The following is a 6,626-nucleotide window of genomic DNA, read 5'->3' as shown; positions in this document are numbered from 1 at the left end:
GCCATGTTTGCCTAAGTCTCTTACATCACTTGGTGAAGACAAGTGTCTAGTGTAATACTTTTTATTTCTAATCTTTTCGCACTTTTTATTTGGTTATGTATTAATGACTTTAATAACTAGTTTCTTATGTTGAAGGTGAATCTTCTTTATCATTTGTCTGTGGTGTCTTGGCATTATTTTACTGTCTATATAAAATAAAAGATTTCCACCATTCATATCTCCACGGTCTATATGGAGATATGTTGGCTACCTAGTCGGGGGTTAAGGGAATAGTTTGGTAAGTGTCTTGCCTTGTTCAATGTACAGATCCTGCAAGGACCTGGGCCAAATTTAGTAGGACCTCCTTCAATACCCACCGGTATTGGATGGCGACAGTCCAAACTCTTTGATCCCCTCATATGTAAGCTACTATTAAAACTTTAACCCGGCTACTTAGGATTGTATCCCTGCTGACTCAGACTACTTAGCCGAGGGTAGCGTCACCTTCAAAAGAGGGGCCTACCACATTATGCATTAATAACTTAATTAATTATCTTTCAATAATCCAACACTTTAGGATTGTATCCTTGCTAACTCAAACTACTGGGTTGAGGGTAATGTCATCTTCAAAAGAGGGGCCTACTACAATAACTAAGATAATCTCTTGAAAAGTGCAAAAGTGCGGAAATAATCAAAGGCTACACTAAACACGAGTCGGATCCAAGTGATTCATCTTGTCTATCTGTTTTTACTTTTATTTTTATTTTTCAGCATTTTTAGTTTTTATTTTCTAGTTTAAAATCTTTTCTAAACTTTTGATTTGATTAGACGTTGAGGATAAACCGGTATTAAAAGCTCTTGTTTCCTTGGACAACCTCGGTATCTTACCAACACTATACTACACTCACGATGGGTGCACTTGTCCATGTGTGTTTAGTGTTAGTAAATATCGTGTTTTATAAATTTAAAACTTGGCTAAAAAGTGTTAAAGGGTTAAAATATACATTAAAAACTATACGACACTTCACACGCATCAGAAACGTCAAGGAGTGTCGTAACAGAATCATTGTTTCACAACACACGGATTAAAGTTTCGTTTTATTGAATTTAGTTATGTACATTATTTTGAAATTTAAAAGCAAAACACAAACATATTGTCTATCAATGTTATTAAGTTACTAAGACCTCGTCCGATCCTACGTGAGCATGCATCCTAGTCATCATCATCATCATCATCATCAAACACCACCTGAAACATATGTGAAAATAAAGTCAACATAAAAATGTCGGTGAGCACATAGGTTTTGTGAGTGTGTCAGATTCATGGCTTGTATAATGTTGCAATACTTCGTACGACTACAAGAGTCAATGATTGAAAACTGTGTTTTGAAAAGTGTCTTGTATTGCAATATGATTAACCAACTTAAAACAAGTTGGTTATAGTTTATAAAACCTCGTTGCCATGAATCTTGACTAAAACATTTGTCTTTGTAAACCAAATTATAAATCGTTCTTGTAATAAAACTTGTATGGTTTATATCATTTAGTAAACATCGTTGCGTGTCATCATTTGAAATCAATCGTTCAAGTGAACTAAATAACGCCACGGAATGTAATATGATAAAAGCACTTATATATAAGAAGTACCAGCGGCGTATCTACCATGCTTTTATCATATTACACCCGTCCCGTTATCTAATCACATACCAAAACCAATCATTCAATTCATTCGTGTTATCAATCGTTCAAATCGTTCCAATGGTTCAAATTGTTCAAATCGTTCAAATCGTTCATGTTTTAATTGTGAAAACTGACTTTTGGTCGTTCTCGTTGAATACATTCAAGCCTGTCTTCTGACTCATTCATTGTTCAATCGTATTAACTATCACACCCCGAAATTATCAGAGCTGGCGTGACTGGACTGCTATCTTCATTGCACAGCGGAAGCAAATAAGCTAAGACTGCTAGAAATATAACGCCTGCTAATTACTCGAATTCCCATGGGTTCTCCTATTCCAACTGTTCCATAGTTTTGAAAATGTAACCTGAGAAAGAACATGCGAAAAAGTCAACATAAAGTTGAGCGAGTTCATAATTTGTCTTGAAAAGATTTGAAATAAATCTTTTTGATAACCGGTTTTAAAGTTTTTGAGAAAATATAGTAAAATTATTTTCTTGGCATGAGAAAGTTTTTGGGCTCGGCCCACTCTTTCTCGTGCAATGCACAAAGACTATTGCGAATCCATGTATTTGTAAATTTACATCAAATAAATCTTAAAAACATTTGAAAGTTCAGTTTATAAGTAGGTATGTAATGCGTCTATGAACATGTTGATCATTAATGTGTAGCTAAGATAATATGTGTGCCGACATAGGAAGCACTCAACCCGGTAGACGATTTAAGTGTCGATTCACTTCGACAGGGACACAAAAGCACTCTAAGTGGCCGCACAAGGACCGTGAGTGGGGCTCACCCGTACCCGATAGATCTACCCCCTGTTCCGTGGTCCTTAAAAGGATTAATGGTGCCTAAGTTAGCGCCTATTCGCACGTGATCCAAGAATTCATTCCATAGCTTAATCATACCCTAGTTAATATGTATTTCAAAAGAAAAAGGGGGACAAAAACCCATTGGGTTGTCTCGTTGTTCGTACGCAGAACAACCCAGTCCCGTTGTAGTAACTAGGACATTCCTGTCACTAGTCATGAAAATCATGCACGTTTGCGAAAATACGTGTTTGTTTTGTAAAACCGGTATGTTTAGTATAAACCTTTCGTAAACCATTCGAGTTCGTTGAAATTCATTTGCAATATGGTTTATAAATATGTGTTTTCGTTCATCGAAATAATGTTTTCTTTTGCAAAAACTTGCATGTCTTTCCACCCCCGAAAACATTTATAAAATGTAAAACCGTAAAAGTGGGGGTTATGAACTCACCTTGGCATTCCTGTGCAAAGCTAGCCTAGCGTGATTCCGTAGTGCTGTTCCAAGAACGTGAATTAGCTAGCGTATAACTGTGACATTCCTACGAAGGAATACTTATAAGTTTCTAACTTAAACGTAGTTAAACTACGTGTCCGAGCTCTACCGAGTCCAAATTGAAACGACTCTACGAAGGTGTTTTTAGTTTGACTTAGAATCACCGATCAATGGTTATTTGATCCCGTTTATAATCGGGAAAAAACTAAGTCACGAAATCGAATTAGTTCTTGAGTGTTGTAAGATATATACTTATATTTATGTATATAATCAAATATATACGTACAAAGTCGTGTTAGTCGTCGTAACTAGAAAGCGTAGGTGAATAGTAGTACGGCTCTTTCGAAATGTCGTATATGACACAGTAGGATACTGTTGTAGTTTTCGTAGAATGTAAAATAATAAATATATATACATATGCACATATTTGATATCTTGATGTTTGAAACGAATGTAACCCGATATACTGTTTTTATAAAAGCACTCGAAAATATTCGAGTCGTAGATGCTTAAAATAAATATAACAATTATATTTAGTTCACATAAGCGTTTAAAATTGACGTGTGAAATAAATATACACCATTATATTTATATTAAATAATCGCCGAATAATAGTCGTTCGAAATAAATATAAACATTATATTTATCGTATAAAAGTGTTCGGAAATCTTGACATTCAAAAAATATATAAACCTTATATTTATTTTATAAAAGTATTCGGAAATCTTGACATTCGAAACAAATATAAACATTATATTCATTTGTAAAGCGTTCGAAAGTATTGATGTTCGCAATAAGTATATACCTTATATTTGTTTGCAAAAGTGTTCGGGAGTATTGATATTCGAAATAAATACATACATTATGTTTATTTTAAATGAGCATCGGGTTTCATTAGCTTACAACGTCGTCAAAATAAATATACTTCTATATTTATTTTTATAAGAAAACTTGTATTTCGATAAGTGTCGTCTTTATAACAATATACGTTTCGTAAACCGAGTTTTTAACGAAAATCGGGCAGAGTTTCCTTTGTTTTTTGGGACGCCCCGACAACTCAAGTTGTCATTATTTTGTCAAAACTCAGCAATTTATTCAGCAAACAAACAATACTTATATAATTCTTATCGAATATATCAAAATGTAGACTATTATCTAAATGAATCGGTTCGAGCTCGGGTCGCGTATAACTATAATCTACATAACGAAAAAAAACTTTTGTGTCGTTTAAACTTTACCGGTCTCATGTTGACTGACTTTGACTTCTGTTGAACACGAACACGAAAATATGAACCCAAACAATTCTGACCGTTCACTTTTGTTGAATGAAGCTGACTTGTACTCGAAACTGAACCGAGATACAAGCCGAGACTCCACCGAGCCTGAACTGACGACATAGCCACCACTGCTCAGCGGTTGGAGGTCATCTCCGACCTGACCGTATCTGACCTGAGCTCGAAACACCCGATTCACATGAATCCATAACCCGAACCAGATTTTGAGGGAGTGAACCCGAACCGAGACCTGAAACATGAGCCGAGACTTGAGCCTAAACCACGTGTACTGAACCAACTCGTGAACCAAACATTCCCTGAATCTCAGTCGTCTGAACCGAACATTCTGCTGAACTGAACCGCGAATCGAGCACCACCATCCGACACCCGACTCCCTTAAAACGGAGTGAAAATACGGCTGCCAATGTTTGATTACGTCCCCTCTGTTGCTCGAATCGGAAGTTGGAGGCTTGATTCATCTTCAGAGGCTTCGGTTTAGGGGGGCGCCGTCGAAACTCACCACCACCGCTGCCGTAGCGGCGGCGCTGCCGTCCACCATTGCCGGCTTGTTCCTGTTGTTTGCTGAGTTTGAAAACGAGAGGGAGGAGGGTGTATATCTGGTTGGAGAACCGGCGCCGGCTCCTCGGAGCCGCTAGTCAGTCTCGAGAGGAGGGAGGGGGTAGGCTGGTGAGTTTGTGGATTTGAAGGAGCTCCAGATGAAGAAGGAGGCCATGCTCCATTTTTTTGTTTATGTGTATAAGATTGCAGACAAGAGAAGCTAGGGTTTGTGAGGTGAAAGGGAAAGATGGAGCAGGTAAGTGTTTGTGTGCGTGAATTTAGATCTGAGTTTTACAAAATGAGGAGATAGGGTTATTACTACCCTTATATATCTAGGGTTCTTAGCTAGTGGGCTTTGGGCTTGGGCCTAAGGCCCACAAGTCCATTATCGTGTTTTCAAGTGGCCCGAAATCTCTTACGAGACCTGTTTTCAACACTCGTTTTTTTCTAAAAATTGTCGTAAGTTATTGTTATAAAATCAAAAGACGTAAATTAGTGTCGGTAATCTCGTTTGCGCGTTCGTTCGTGAATCACGGTCAAAGTCGCGTTTTTCGATCGTTATTCGGTTGTGATGTTATGACAGTACGAAAAATTCGAAAAACTAAATTTACAAGTATAAAATATTCGTAGAAAATTCGTATTTGTCGGCGCTGTCAGTATTTTGCACGGTATTAGTTCGTTACCGTTTATCCTTCCGCAGTTTTTCCGAAAATTACAATACGCGCACTGTAACGTCCGATAAGCGTTCCTAGGCATACCAAGAGCCTAATTAAGTTAATTTTGTCTTAAACACTATTTATTATCGCTTAAACGTTTGTTAATCGTGTAATTAGAAGCCGTTAATTACTGGTTGTCACATTCTCCCCCTGTTGTAAAAATTTCGTCCTCGAAATTAGACTATGTTATATCCTCAGAGTTGTGTCGTTCCTAAGTAAGTCCATATAATGCCAAAGTGAATGACAACTTGATTGAACCAAGACTTGTTCAAATTACGTGAATGTAAGGACATTTTGCATCAATAAGAACCCAACAGTTCAACTGAATTTGTTACAGAGATCGATGTCAAGTGAACGAGATGTTGTGATACTATCACCAATGCGACTAGGTTTACTGGGTTCAACAAAAGAGGAATTTTGACCAATAGGATTCCAAATGAACGTTCACAATACGCAAATCAGTTTTTGAAATAATAGAATTCACTACCAACGGAAACTTGCGTTGGTTGTTGTATAATGAAACTCGAATTCAACAAGCTCGAATAAATAGAATCATAAAAAAGTGATTTGTCAACTATCGAACCATTAAATATATAAAATCAACGTGTTGACATTACTGAATTGCAGAGATACACCGAAATGAAATACAACCGAACTTGGTGTATCATCGTCTTAATACATAATTGCATTAAGACTATTTAAACGATGTGTCAAACGAAAAGCATAAATAGTTTCGCATGAAACGGCTGATCGTGATTAGCACAAGCTACAGGTTTATACCGACACCACAAGGTTTCGTAGTGAATGAAATAATTCGATAATAGTGGTGACCGAACAAGTATCACCGTGTTTTGCATGAAACGCTCGATCATGATTAGCCCAAGCTACAAGTTTATACCGACACCACAAGGTGTCGTATTGAATGAAACAATTCAATAATAGCGGTGACCGAACAAGTATCACCGTGTATGAAATCAGATGAAGGGTTTAACGAAGTGGATCTGAATCCTTGTTCCAAACAAATCTTATAGGATTTTCAATTGATATCGAAACAATTAAATAATGTTTTTCGATCGAAAATGAAAGAGCAATAAACATCACAAAATGTTCGCTCGATGG

At 36.9% G+C, this 6,626-nt stretch overlaps 1 long non-coding RNA gene across 3 annotated transcripts; it reads right to left on the bottom strand.

The window, feature by feature from the left end:
- Nucleotides 1-1,062: 1,062 nt before the first annotated feature.
- LOC110936498 lies at nt 1,063-5,099 on the bottom strand. Of its 3 annotated transcripts, XR_002590063.2 has the most exons (4): nt 4,198-5,099; nt 2,918-3,005; nt 1,795-2,024; nt 1,063-1,228 (listed from the first exon to the last, which is right to left on the bottom strand). It is a non-coding gene; the product is annotated as an uncharacterized LOC110936498 (long non-coding RNA). The 3 variants fall into 3 exon arrangements; XR_002590062.2 differs by having other exon boundaries at nt 1,063-2,024; nt 4,198-5,098; XR_002590064.2 differs by having other exon boundaries at nt 1,063-2,024; nt 2,918-2,961; nt 4,198-5,097.
- Between the last annotated feature and the right edge of the window lie 1,527 nt (nt 5,100-6,626).

This window comes from Helianthus annuus, chromosome 12, assembly GCF_002127325.2.
Source record: "Helianthus annuus cultivar XRQ/B chromosome 12, HanXRQr2.0-SUNRISE, whole genome shotgun sequence".
NCBI lineage: Eukaryota > Viridiplantae > Streptophyta > Magnoliopsida > Asterales > Asteraceae > Helianthus > Helianthus annuus.
The sequence above is the reverse complement of the archived record's forward strand: the minus strand, read 5'-3'. Positions and strand labels throughout refer to the sequence as shown.